Below are 15228 nucleotides of genomic sequence, written 5' to 3' on the forward strand. Positions count from 1 at the left end.
TATTTCTTATTTTAGGGAGAATCTCATACCTTTCAGCTCCACCCAAAGTATATTTTGGAAACTGAAGAATGTGAAAACAGTCAGCCATAATTATTCACCAGCCTCATTGCTTCTGGAGAGATAAAGCGTTCAAGATCTGAGGCCCACTTCACAATGCCATCATAATTTGCCAAAGAGTATTGGAACTGCAGGGTTTTGTGGTATCACAGACTCTGTTCTTATTCTTTGGAGAGAGGAAGTTCTTATTCTGTGTATTCATTTTTACCTTGTCTGCAACGCATGATCAGATGAGCACAGACACACTGCAAATACAAAGGTGTATAACACACTTGTAGCTTTTTCTCTCTGCAAGTTAGAGATGCTCCATTTGGTTCACACTCTTCTAAAATTTGTTCGTGCATCTCTTTGTAACTCAGTTAAGTGAGTACCATCATCAGATCAACTGTGAGGGGACTCTGAGTGCCCTGTTATGGAGCCTCATTCTGCCCGAGGCCAGAGACCTCTCATGAGCAGTTTCACCATCTGTGACCTGAAGGAACAGATAAGGAGAATATAACTCTGTTTGTTTCTTTCATATTTACAGATGAGCCTAATAACAAGTGTTTAGTATGACAGTGGTTCAAGTGAATTGTGGAGAAAATGTATGATGACTCTACATAATGAAAAAAATAAGTGTAAGGAGAGAGAATGTATTTATATATTATGCATAAGTAAATACAAGTTGTTACATATAGGACAGTGCTTCTATGTTCAGATGTGTATACCGAAACCAACAGACACATGTATATAGTGCTTAACGTGGCACCTGGAACATACATGTCACATTAATATTTGCTATCTCCATCAATATTCAGCCCTAGCAAACTAATACACTTACTCATAGATTATGAATTTCAATATTGTTAAAATGTCAATTTTCACTAAATGATCTATTGATTTGATGCAAATGAGATTAAAATCCCAAATGACTGTAGTGGAAATAGATAAGCAAATTCTAGAATTTGTATTGAAAATTCAAAAGAGCTCATTGTAGACAGGACAAAATGGAGGACTTTACTTAAATTCCACACTTACTATGAAGCTACTGCTATCGAGAAAATCTTAATTTAAAAAGATTATAGACTAGTAGAACAAAAAAAAGGAGAGTCTATAAATAAAACCATTTATATGTGGCTAATTGATGTTCAACAAGGGGAAAAAAGATTTAAATGGATAATGGATAGATTTTTCAATAAATGGAGTTGAAAAAATGAGATATTCATATGAAAATACATAATCCTTACCTCTAACCCTATGGTATACATAGAAAATCGAAACAAAATGAATCACTCAATTAAATGGAAAAGTAAAAACTATAATACTTCTGGAGAAAATATAAAAAACAAACTTTCATGGCTGGGGTTTGGCAACATTTATTAGCTAAGACACAATAAGCAAGAACCATTAGAGAAAAAATGATAAAGCACATCTCATCAAAATGTAAAATTTCTGCTTTTAAAAAGACACCTTAGGAAAGTGAAAAGACAAGCCATATAGTGGCAAGAAATATCAGCAATGCATGTTTGACAAAGGACTTATATCCAGAATATGTAGCATAAAAAACCCTTACAAGTCAATAATAAAGAGACAGACAACCCAATTAAAAAAATTAAACAGGCACTAATTCATATCCTAAAAAGGTGTATGAATCATCAATAAACACACGAACAACTGGTAGACATCATGAATCATTAAGGAAATTTAAATTAAAATCACAATGAAATATAGCTGCGTAGTCACATGAATAGTTAAAATGTCAATAAGACTGATAGTACCAAGTGTTATATGAACCAATGGATCTGTCATTCACTATTGAATTAAATTGGTAATAAAATTATTAGCATCACTTTGGAAACTAACAGCAATTTCTCATAAAGTTAATCAGAAACTTACCACATGATGCAACAATTTCATTACTAGGTATTTACACACAAGAAATGAAAATGAGTATCCACAAAAAGACATGCACACAAATGTTCCTAATGGTTTTATTCAGTATAGTATATAGTGTCAATGGTGTGCTGGGAGAGGGGTGGGTTCTGGGTGAGAACTGATGGAAAGAGTACAAGGAAAATTGTTGGCGTGGTGGAAGCATTGTCTATCTTGATTGTGATTGTTGTATGCACCCATGAAACTTACTTAACTGTATACTTAAAATATGTTTTATTGATTGCAAATTATGCCTCAGTATGTCTGATTAATTTAAAAACTCCTTGATCCACTCTTTTCACATCCTCACTAGTAAGAATGATTTATTTCACACTTATGGCTGACCTGGCAGTGGTGTTTGTATTCTATTTAGCAGTTAAGTAATTTTTTTTTTTTAAAATTGGTTGATTTATTGATGTTCCCTCATTTAGATAAAAACTTCTGGACACTTAGAGCTGCTTCATTTATTGTTGTGTCTTCAGTGCTCAGTAAAATGACTGGCCCAGGGTGGATCCTACATAAATGCATGTTGAATTGAATAGAGGTACATCAGTATTTGTTGAGCTGTTAAAATGGGCTAGATCCTATCTCAGACGGGCAAGCTATGAGAAAGGATGGAAAGCCACGCAGTCTAGAGTCAGATCCATAGTTCCTTTTTATGTTTGGCAGAACCTCTCGAACCAGCAGCAGGAAGTTGGCAGGAAGCACTCTGTGAGGAGTCAGAGGGCCCAGTGTGTTGAGGTCTGCGATGTATCAGGATGATGACCAGGTGAGACTGTGGCCCAAAAATCTGGCGTGGAAAGGACCAGAGAAGTCATATCATGCTAGAAGTTAGCACAGGAAATAAAATGACTAGTTCCTTACTACAAACCAGGAACGACCTCAGTGATTTACAGTCACATCTCATGTACCCTCACATCATCTCTGCCAAAAGTACAGACTAGCAGGAACCTTGACCAGTCTTGTAAGGAGAGGCACGGGTTGAGTAGCAGTTGAGAGGTGGTCTGAGTTTTGGGAGTCCTCCCAAAGCCTGCAAGCAGATTGTCTTTGGCCCAAGCTGAATCCAAGTGAACAAAAATTGCAAAGCCAGAGCCATTGGCTGTCTAGAAGCAGCACAGAGGGGTGTACTCAGAGGCTTAGTTATACTACTTCTGTTTTCTGGGCCAACCCATGGGTCCTTACCAGAGGTAATGAGCAAGAAGAAAGCTAGGCATCAGTGATTATCAAGATTGCTGTAAATCTGTTCCACCTTCTTAACCTCTGTGGCACAGAGGGCTGTGTTTATGACATTGATCCTGCATTTTGTTCCCCTCTCAGGAGAGTCATGATAAGATAATGATACACATGTCAACTGGCATGTGTGAAATTGGCAATCGGAGGATTAAACTTGGGAGTGTCTTTGGGAAATTCTCAAAATACTACCATGGGTTGTCTGAGCTCTGCCAATTCTACCTCCTAAAGGCTCATCTTCCATCTGTCCCTTCTCTCCCAACCCCCGGTGCCAGCACCCTGGTATGAGTCTTCAGTCCTGACTTTGTTACTGCAGGTGCCTCACTACTGGCCTTCTTGCTTTAATGTGATGCTTTTTCATCCATTTGCAGTTAATTTGAAGTAATTTACTCAAAGCCTAAAACTGACTGAGAGTCTGCCCTAATTAATACTCTCAGATGGTTTTCTGGTAGATGTCTACAGGAAAAAGTTCTAACTGTTGGGTCACAGGAACATTTTGCAACATGGCTCCAAGTTAGTTTCTCAAGCACCTTACACTCTTACCATTTGGTGTCCCTCCCACTTGGAGTCAATCAATCCTTGTCTCTCTGCTTCTCTCTCTCACTCTCTCATTTTAATCATTTTAGAGTGTACAGTTCAGTGTCATTGATTATATTCACATTGTTGTGCAAGCATCACCACCATGTATCTCCAGAACTCTTTCATCTTCCTCAAGTGAAACTCTATACCTATTAAACAATGGCTTCCATCCCACCTTACCCCTTGCTCCTGGCAACCATGATTCTAGTTTCTTTCTCAGAGATTTTGACAACTCTAGGTACACCATATGAGTGGAATCAATTACTATTTGTCCTTTAGTGTCTGCTTATTTCACTGAACCTAATGTCTTCAAAGTTGATCCGTGCTCTCGCATGTGTCAGAATTTCCTTTCTTTTTAAGGACGGATAACATTCTATTGTCTTTATATATTTTGTTTGTCTATGTATCAATGTATGGACATTTAGTTTGTTTTTACCTTTTGATTAATAGCAAACATTCTGCTATAAACATTGATATACAAATATCTGTTAGAGTCTCTGCTTCTAAGCTTTTTAGGTTACATACCCAGGAGTAGAATTGTTAGATCATATGGTAAATCAATATTTAACTTTTTGAGAAATCACCAACATGTTTTTCAAAGTAGCTTTACATTTTACATTCCCACCAACAATGAACAAAGGTGCTGATTTCTCCATGTTTTTGCTAGCACTTATTTTCTTTCTCTTCTATTTGTTTTTGTATATTTGCTAGTTCACCGAATGGATGTAAAGTAATATCTTATTGTGGTTTTGATTTGCATTTTTTAGTGCTTAGTGATATTGAACATCTTTTCATGTGCTTATTGGTAATTTGTGTATCTTTTTTGGAGAAAAGTCTATTCAATACCTTTGCCCTTTGCCCTGTTTTTAATCAGATTTTGTTGTTGTTGTTGAAGAGTTCTCTGTATATTTTGAATTTTAATTCCATTAACAGATATAGTATTTTAAGAATTCTTTCCCCCATTCTCTGGGTTACCTTTTCACTTGGTTGATAGTGAACCTTGATGCACAAAAGTTAATTCAGGCGAAGTCAAATTTATCTATTTTTTTTCTTTTGTTCCCTATGTTTTTGGCATTATATTCAATAAATCATTACCAAATCCAGTATCATGAAGCTTTTCTCTATATTCTCTTCTAAAACTTTTCTAGTTTTCATTCTTATGTTTAAGTCTTTGATCCATTTTGAGCTCATTTTTGCATATGGTGTAAGGTAGGGGTCCAACTTCATTTGTTTGCATGTGGATATCCAGTTTTCCAATATCATTTGTTGAAAAGACTGTTCTTTCCCCAAAGGTAAAGGTCATGGTACACCCTTGTCAAGAGTCATTTAACCATATATGTGAGGATATATTTCTGGGTCTCACTCTTTTTGAATTGAATGCTTTCTCATCCTATAATATTTAAGTAAATGTCACATTTTCTATAAAATGCTCTCTAGTTCTCTTGTTTAGGGTCATTTGATATCCCTCGAATTATGTTTTTCTTAAATGTTGAATATAGGTCTTTTTGTCTATTCAGTGTCTTTACCTTGAGGGCTAGGAATGTGTTTTATGTTTAACCATCTGTGATGTTTAATTTTAGATGTCAATCTAGATGATTGGGGTAAGGGTTACCCATATAACTGGCAAAGCATTATTCTGGGTGTATGTGTGAGGATGTTTCTGGAAGAGGTTAACATTGGAATGGGTGGACTGGGTAAAGAAGGTCAGCCTTCACCAGTGTGAATGGGCATCCTCTAATCTGTTGAAGGCCCAGATAGAACCCAAAGGAGGAAGGGACAATTTGCTGCTGTCTCTTCTGGAGCTGGTACATTTATATTCTTTTACCTTCAGACATCAGAGTTTTGGACTCCTGGAATTAGACCAGTCGCCTTCCAATTTCTCAGGCCCTTGGCCTTGAATGGAGTTACACTGCCAGCTTCCCTGGTTCTCCTGCTTGCAGACTGCTTATCGTGAGACTTCTCAGCCTCTATAATTGCATGAGCCAATTCCCCTAACAGATCACCTCTGTCTATTCTGTCTATTCTATCTATCTATCTATCTATCTATCTATCTATCTATCTATCTATCTATCTATCTATCATCTATCTATCTATCTATCATCATCTATCTATCTATCATCTATCTATCTATCTATCTATCTATCTATCTATCTAATCATCTATCTATCTATCTATCATCTATCTATCTATCTATCTATCTATCATCTATCTATCTTTCATCCATCTATCTTTCATCTTTTTGTGGATGAGAGTTCTTTTCCTTGCAAAACTAATGCATGCATTTTATCTATTTCTTTCTTTAAATAAAAGCAGCAGGTTACAGTTTTCTTTCTTCTCTTTTCCTTCTCTCTCCCTTTCTTTCTTTTAAAGCTATTTCTTTATTTAGTATCCTACTAGCTTTTGGCTAGTTTCCCACCAACATGTTTGAACAGAATTTTAAAAGCATTTTTGCTTCAAAAGTTTCTATTTTTTAAAGGTCTGTAGGTGCATCAGCAAAATATGTGCACAGAAAAATGTCACTAGGTTTATTTAGCCACACACATGACCTTTTATTCTCATTTCTGAGCTGAAGTAAGAGACAAAAGATTGCTTATGACAAATTCAACCCCATAGAAGTTAAGGTAGAGAAATGGGGAAGCACTGTCACCCATTTTAACAGAATTCTCACTGAAATAAAAGTAAAAAGACAACAGGAAATTAATAGAACTAGCCTTAACAATTATGAAACTGGGTCTGTGTTTTAACATCACATACTTGCCTGCCCTGTAATTTTGCCATTGCCACTCCCTTATCCCCTTACTCTGACTTTCTAATCATCTTAGACCCAGTCCTCTTTCATGAACCTTGCCTGGCTCTCTCCACCATCCTCCAGACAGAAGTATTCTCCCTTCCTGTATGGCTCCCTTGTACTTCACATAAGTCAGAATTCTTGGGTGCAAACAATAGGTAAGCTGAATAGGTATCTGAAGCAAAAATAGATACTTGCAACAGAAAAGGAATTTATTGAAAGAATTCAGTGTCACTCAAAAAATCAACAGACTGTCTAGACAGAGAACCAGCTAGGAATGTGGGCAACCAAGGACACAACGGAAAATGCAGCCAAGCTCATGCCACTCTGCACTTCCATACAGAAGAAATGCTTTGTACCTGGATTAAATACAAGACCCACAACTTACTAACTGTGTGTCCATGAATGGGGATCTGTACTCTCTCTAAATCTCATTTTCCTCATTTACAAAATGGGCTAATCCTCACCTCCCACAGTTTTTGCAAGGATAAATTATATTGAACAATAGGCATCTGTGAAAAAACCTAGCTCTGCGTCTGGCACGTTATAGGTACTCAAATCTTTGTATCTTCCCTGCAAAGATCTTCAACCCAGGAATGACTGACATCTTGCAACAGGCATTTGCCATCTTAAGGTTGCTCAGTATCTGAAAGGTAGCACAGATGCAAATTTTTCTGCATTGTATTATCCACTACACTGGGGAGTGATTCTACCTTTGTGGGCTCCCACTGAAAACAAACTTGGAAAGGGAAGAAACCGCATCCCTGGGGAGCAGCACATCCTTTTTGGCAACTCATTGACAATCGGGCAGCAACACTGGGATGATGGAGCCACACGGAATAGCGGTGAAAAAGCAGGGCATCACTTCAGTTCAGGGACACCTCCCTCATCTCCCTGCCTTATTTCCAGGAAGCAAGTGATCCTTTCTATGGAAGCTTCCAGGTTGAAGATTTCCAGCTCAGAAATCTAGAGATTGTACTGTACCTGCCATGAATCAGTGTGTGTGTGTGTGGGGGGGGGTGCCATAATAACTCAGTACCATTTTTCTGACTCCAATTTTGATGAATAGAAGAGAGTGACTTTTGATCTAGTTCTATTATTGTGCTTTGGGTAGGTGCTTTTTTTTGTTATCTTTTTCTTCTTTCCTTTTCTCCCTCTCCTCTCTTTCCTTCCTCTCCTTTTCAAACGCATGTATTATCAGTATTGCTGTTGACTAATAGTCACTGAACACACCATTGTTCTTAACTGAGCTTGGCATTTCACTATAGAAATGTTCAAAAATAAATTCCCGAAAATTTAACAATGAAGAAGAAATAAGCCTCAGCTTCTGAGAGTGATGCTTACCAATTTTGTTTCCATTTTTTCCTCTTTGTTTTCATTCTGATGCCAGTGCAATTTTCATCTCCTTCTGAGCACTCCCTATTGAAAAGCTAAGTGTTTCAAATAGCATGGGCAAGATTCAATGCACTGCTCTACACCCCAGCAAGTCGAGGACACACCATCTGACCATTAGCACCCCGCTGGGCCTCGGAAGGCCTGTTTTGCTTCAGCCGAATGTCATTTCATCCGGTAACAATTATTTACTTCTGGAAAAAATCTGCTAAGGGACATGGAGCCAACTGGTGCTTTTGATTTCAAGGCCTGCTTGGTTATTCCTAAATTTCAGCTTGGGAAAGAAATTTGCAATTACCTCTCGAGAACGTGCCATTTCACAGGAATCGTAATGGCATTTCACTGTGAGAAGAGACTGTGTTTTATTGTAAGATGTGCCACCAGGTTTCTCATCAAGCAAATGGCTTTTCTCAGACTCAATTTACCTTGGATGCTGCAAAATTCACTAATTTTCCAAATCTCAGTCTTTTCATCATGTAAAAGTTATGCTAAATTTATAGCTCTCTTATCTGCACATAAGACATTTTAAAAAGAGTACACATTTCCAGTCTTCCATAATGTGAATAATTCTTCCTAGTAAAAACAAAAGTTACTTTTCCCCTGAAGCCTCAAAGCACTCTATCTACATCTTTGTTAAAGTGTTTATCTTGTCTGCACTGCCTTTTCATTTATTTGTGAACGTATTTTACCTCTCCTACTGTCAGCAGGATTTCTTAGGGGCTAGAAGTATAGTCCACCCAACATTATCTTGCACAATGCATACTGTGAGGTGCTGGTTATTGCCAGAGTATTTTGCGTACATTTAAGGCTGTTTATGTAATATGAGGAGGTCAAACACTAACAAGACTCAGTAGATTTCAGATATTTTACATAGTTCTTTCTTAACACTGGTCTTAGATCTGTCTCATCTTATTACTATGAAATATCCCTTGTGAGCACATTAATCCCTGTGTCTCACAATGGTCACCAGCAAGGTGAGAATAATATCCACCAATCTGAGGTGCTGTGAGAATGTAACACGAAGTAGAATAGGAGAGTGCTTGGAAAACTCAAAAGCAGTGTATGCTCTAAGGTATCTTTATGATTATATTATTGTACTGGCTAGGGATACCCAATTTTCCTACGGTTGTGGCTCAGTTGTCATGAAATGGGATTATTCTAAAGAAGAAAAGAGAAAATAAAACAGGGATATGTGTGGAAATAGCAGTAACTGAGTAAACTGTAGGCCATGCAGTGACCTGACAACAGAGCAGAGGTGACAGCAGAAACAGGTAGGCATGCGTGAAAGGTCACTTGAAGGGCTCAAGGGTTACTAACAAAAACAAGCATCCCAGCAGCCTGGAATCCCATCGACGACTGAGGTATGAGCGCAGGAGTTAATCTTGAAACCATGAGTACTATTTCCTAGATCCACTCTGTTTAAACCTCCTTACCTCGTAGTATCCTAATGAAAGTCCAATATCCTAATTAGTAAGAAACTTATTTGGAAACTCTTAATTGCCAGACAAATATTAGGAGGTTTAAGATAATGAATATTACTGCATGAAAGGCTGGTCTGTTTTCATGGCAGCATATGGACAGTATTGATCAATTCAACTTTCCAATACTCCGTGTTTTAGTTTCCCCTGAGTCCATTGCTTTCTATCAATAGATCTCTGAGAATAAATAAGCAGCTATGCAGAATTCTGATGTGCAAGACAAATAGAAAGACTGTTGACATCAGCTATATTTAGGAAAAGGCCCAGCATCAAACCCTTTGATACGATGGGACACTTCTTTCCAAGAAATGGCCAAGCCAAATCTGTCTACCTCTGTGATCTTACGGGCTTAGAGCCTCTCATTAAGAGGCTCTGTCTTTCAGTGTGCATTTTCTTTTCTGGACATAAGCCTAGACACGTGATCTCAGAGTTTCTACTTTCATGTTATGCCACCGGCAAAGTTTGCCAAACCCACTCTTTGTCTATGACACCAGCCTTGTCCTTTGTGGTTTCCATTCTGCAAAATTTTTATCATGGCTGCCAGATTTGCTGTAGCCATCAGATGTGTCTTTGTCTCATTAATCTTTCTTAGCCAAACATATTTAAAAAAAAAAACTTATTAGACCAGACATAAAAGTATATTTGCAAGTACCCCAAGTGTAAATTTCCAAGTCTTGGTGAGTGGCCCACAGTGAGATCTTTGCAGTTCTTATAATTACAAAAATAAACCCCGAAGGCTTGGAGTAAATTGAAATTATTCTTGATAGTTGTATCTCCACTGCGTTATTCAAGATTCTCATTCTAACCCCAAGCATCCATTGTGTATATAAATATATCTGCGTTGTGTTTCTCTTTCTCCACCACATTTCCAGAAAAGAATAATGTTCCCAAACTGATTTGTCTGTAAATACAGGACGGCAAACTCAAACACAATGCATAGTGCTGCAGTTGCTGGATTTGTGGCCATGACGCACTGTTCAATCAGCAGAAATTGAGAAGTTGTTCATTTCTCTATGTTGTCATTGATATGTGAAAGGCTGTATAGTAGCAGACAGGGGGCTGAGCTCAAAATGATCAGATGGGACCTGCCTAAAGCAGAGTAAAAGGCTGTTCACCAACCAACTCGAGTTTTAGCTCAGTTCAAATATAGGCTGTTAGTAATGCAAATTACCCTCACCTTTCCAAAGCTCTTCAAAGTATAGAGGCAGTCAATGAATTTTCTAACAGGACTGATTCATGAAGCTTGAACTAGGAGCACACAGAAATGATAAAGACTAATTAAAATAAAGAAAATTTTAAAAATCAGTTTTTTGACGTTAAGCAAGTTTGTTGAAGCAAACAATGAATCAGAAAGGGCAAAAAAATCAGTGACTTCAAATGGGCATAACTTATTAAAATAAACATTTAAAATAAGGGTAAAAAGAATATAAGGTAACACAGCTGCATATACAGATGATTTTGCAAAAATAGCTTTGTCAAAATGTGGATAAGAGAATATGCAAATATCTTGTGTAGGTACAAATTGGAGGCCCAGTGGATGGGTATTAACCGCATGATTCTGTTTCTCCTTAACACACGGGTTGGTCTTGGATGTCTGGTCTGTCGTGATCATCTGATGTTTACTTTTTTCTTTTAATTACTAAACTTTATTTTTTAAAGATATACCCCTTGTCCTCATAGGCACACACAACCTTCCCTACTGTCAACATCCCACACCATAGCGGTACACTTTTTATAACTGATGAACCTACATTGACACATCATTATCACCCAAAGTCCATAGTTTCCATGGGGGCTTGTGGTGATGGACATTCTGTGGGTTTTCACAAATGCATAAATGACACCTGTTATCATTATAGTGTCATACGAAATGGTTTAATTGCCTTAAAATTCCCTGTGCTCTGGTTATTCACCTATTCATCCCTCTATTCTCACCTGCCATACAGCATCTGCAATTACTGATCTTTCACTGTCTCCATAGCCATCCTTTTTCAGGATGTGGCATAGTTGGAATCACACTATACACTCTTTTCAGATTGGATTTTTTACCTTAGTAATATACATTTAAGTTCCCTTCCTGTCTTTTCGTGGCTTCTAGCTCATTTACTTTTAGCACTAAATAATATTTCATTGTCTGGTTATACGAGAGTTTATTTATCCATTCACCTACTGAAAGAAATCTTGGTTTCTTTCAAATTTTGGCAATTACGAATAAAGGCGCTATAAACTTCTGTGTGCAGGTTTTTGTGTGGACGTAAGTGTTCAGCTCTTCTGGGTAAATACCAAAGAGTCTGATTGCTGATCGTATGGTATGAGTATGTTTAGTTTTTATGAGAAACTGTGAAAATGTCTTCCAAAGAGGCTTTCCCATCTTGTGTTCCCACCAGCAATGAATGAGAGTTCCTGTTGCTCCACATCCTTGCCAGCATGTAGTGTTGTCAGTGTTCTGGATTTTAGCCATTCTAATATGTGTGCTCTTATATCGTGTTGTTGTTTAATTTATTGTCAAGAACAACCTCCCAGTAGTGGTATGACATTCTCTTGTCATCCACATTGGTGTCATGGTCTTCTTTTTCTTTAGAAAAGAATCCATCTGTTGCTGTTCTGAGTGCAATATGTAATACTTTACTTTTTGGGAAAAGATATTTGTGACTCTCCAATAGTTTTTTTAAAGAGAAAAGTCAAATATAAGTAAAAGAGACAAAAAATCTCAAGTGAAATAAAGTAGATTTGACTGTCTGACACTGGGTTCAACATGACACTCAAAGTAAACAATTTTTCAGTCAATTTTTTTATTAGACCAAGATGCAATATTTGAACTAATGTTATTTTTCGTGTTACAGTATAACCACAGCCATGACCTCTGCTTATTTTACTAAGAAAAGATTAATGGTGCTTAAGGGTGTCTTTTGTTTCCATATCCAGAAACCAAGAAGTGGAGGCTGAATATATTGTTGTTGTTGTTGCTGCTGATGCCACGGTTGTTACTACTATTTTGGCAAGTTCTCATATAATTCTTTGTCAGGTTCTCCTAATTAACTTCTTTCAACTTCAGTTTCTCATTATTAAAATGGGGATATTTCCAACTATGTGGAGTTGCTGTAGAAATTCAATTAGATGATCCAAATACAAGCATGCATCACATTGTTTGAAAATAAGACACATTTTTGTGTATACGAAAACAAAGGATTTTCCTCAGTGCCATTGCCACAGATGATTACCCTAAAAAATGAAGATATATAAATGTGTTACATGTTTTGAAATATAAAGTGATTGTAAATTGAAAAGAATTGGCAATTTTCTGTCTAAATCAAACACATCAATTCTTTGCATAATTTTAGTTTTCTGTGTTTCAGAAAGGAGTTGCTTAGATTATGTTTTTCTCTAAAAGTAAATTTTTGTTTAGGTGCAATCTCTTCTACTAGTCCCATGTGTCGGTAAAACCCAGTGTTAGATGCAATATTGACTAGGAAAGGAATAAAAAGAAATATAGCAGATAATAGCTGCATAAGTGAGGTTGATTTTGCTGCAAGTAAAAACACTTTAATAAAAACGTATGGGACAATATGGACATTTTTTACCTCATATGCCATGCCAAGGAATTTGGAGGTAGACTAGAAATACAGATGTTTAGTTCATTGGTTCAAAAATATCATCAGTGTAACAGAACTTTCCAAATTTCTTCAATGCTCTTCTTAGAATATTGGGTCTTGCCTGTAAATTTATTTAGACATAGATCCAAAAAACTTGTCAAGGTCATCTAACTATATCATAAAGCTGGGTGTGGGGTAATTTCTTCTCAAATATCTCTTTGCATTAGTAGGGAAAAGGTTACTCACAAAAACATATATATATATATATATATATATGTTTTTTTCTTCTAATTTAAAAGCATGTGGTCAGAGAGCTTTTATTATATATATATTTTTAAACTACGTTGAGATTTTCTTTCTAATATGTGCACTTACAAATATTTTATATAGGCTTGAGTAAAATACATATTCTGTTGTTTGAGGGTATGTACTTCCACTTATATGCATATGTTAGATAACATTTATTAATTATACTGTTCAAATGCTTTCATTCTTGCTATTTATTTTCCCAGCTTGAGGTGTCAAGCTGACACATCTGAGAAAAGATTATTAAAATGTTTTTCTGTGATTTATATTTATCCCATTTATCCTTAAAATTTGGTCATATAATTTTCTTTAGACTATTGCAGCATAAAAAATTTATATGACATATAAATATGTATTTAGAGTTATGTTTTAATCCACGTATTAGTAGCTTGTTTATATAAAAATGTCTTAATTGTGATTATATAACCCAAGGATATTTACTTTGTATTTGAACTGCTCTAATCAAAAGTTAACATCATGAGAATGCGAAAATGGCACGGCCACTTTGAAAGGCAGTTTGGCAGTTTCTTATTAAACTAAACACATTCTGTATAATCAGCCAGTTTTGCTCCTTTGAATTTACTCTATTGATGTCAAAACTTAGTTCCTCTCACAAACCTGCATATGGATATTTATATCAGCTCTATTCATAATTGTTAAAACTTGAAAGCAACCAAGATGTCCTTCATTAGGAGAATTTATGAATAAATTGTGGTGTGCCCAGAAAATGAAATATAATTTGGCACTTAAATGACATGGGCTATCAAGCCGTAGAAAGACCTGGTGGAACCTTAAATACATATGGTAAGTGCAAGAAGTGAGTCTGAAAATGGTACCTACTATCTTTTCCAATTACATGACATTCTGGAAAAGAAGGGACTACGGAGACAATGAAAACATTAGTCAGGGGTTACAGGAGAGGGAGGGATGAAAAGGCAAAACACAGAAGAATTTTGGGGCAATGACACTCTTCTGTACGATACTATAATAGTGGAGATGTGTCATTATACATTTGTCAGAGCCCAGAGAGTGCACAGCTATGGATTTTGGGTGATAATGATATGTCAAGACAGGTTCATTGATTGTAACAAATATACCACTGTGGTGAGAGATATCAATAGTTGAGCAGGATAATGGGTGTGGAGGAGTGGGAGCAGGGAGTATGTGGGAACTCTGCATTTAATGTTAACTTTTTCCGTGAACCTAAAACTGCTCTAAAAATAAATAATGTCCTTAAAAAAAAAAAGCCAACGTCAAAGTTGTTACTCTAAGTGGATTGAATTGGGTTCAAGGTGTGTAGATTGGCCTGGAATTATACAGGCCCTTCCACCCTTGCGTGAGGGTACTCTTTTGGTGTATGAATCTAGCAAGCCCCGTAACCCATATTCTTAAGAATTACACATTATCAGAGTGTCCCTGCATCTTCCCACTTATAGATGAATTTGATCACCTGGCTCCAATAGGTTGACTGAATTCTGCCATTAAGTACGCTGCTTCCGTTTCCTGTAAACTTCATCTGCAAGATACTGTCAGTGCATTTAAAGAACAGAAAGTTTACAGGGCGGATTTTATGATTTGGTACTTTATTTTTTTTTTGTGACAGAATTTCGCTCTTGTAGCCCAGTCTGGAGTAGTGCAATGGCGCGATCTCGGCTCCCTGCAAGCTCCACGATTCTGCAAGCGATTCTCCTGCCTCAGCCTCCCAAGTAGCTGGGATTACAGGCACTTGCCACCATGCCCCACCAATTTTTGTATTTTTAGTAGACATGGGGGTTTCACCATGTTGGCCAGGCTGATCTTGAACTCTTGACCTCAGGTGATCCACGTGCCTTGGCCTCCCAAAGTGTTGGGATTACAGGCATGAGCCACTGCCTTCAGCTTGTACCTTCTTATT

This window comes from Hylobates moloch, unplaced genomic scaffold, assembly GCF_009828535.3.
Source record: "Hylobates moloch isolate HMO894 unplaced genomic scaffold, HMol_V3 SCAFFOLD_13, whole genome shotgun sequence".
Taxonomy (NCBI): domain Eukaryota; kingdom Metazoa; phylum Chordata; class Mammalia; order Primates; family Hylobatidae; genus Hylobates; species Hylobates moloch.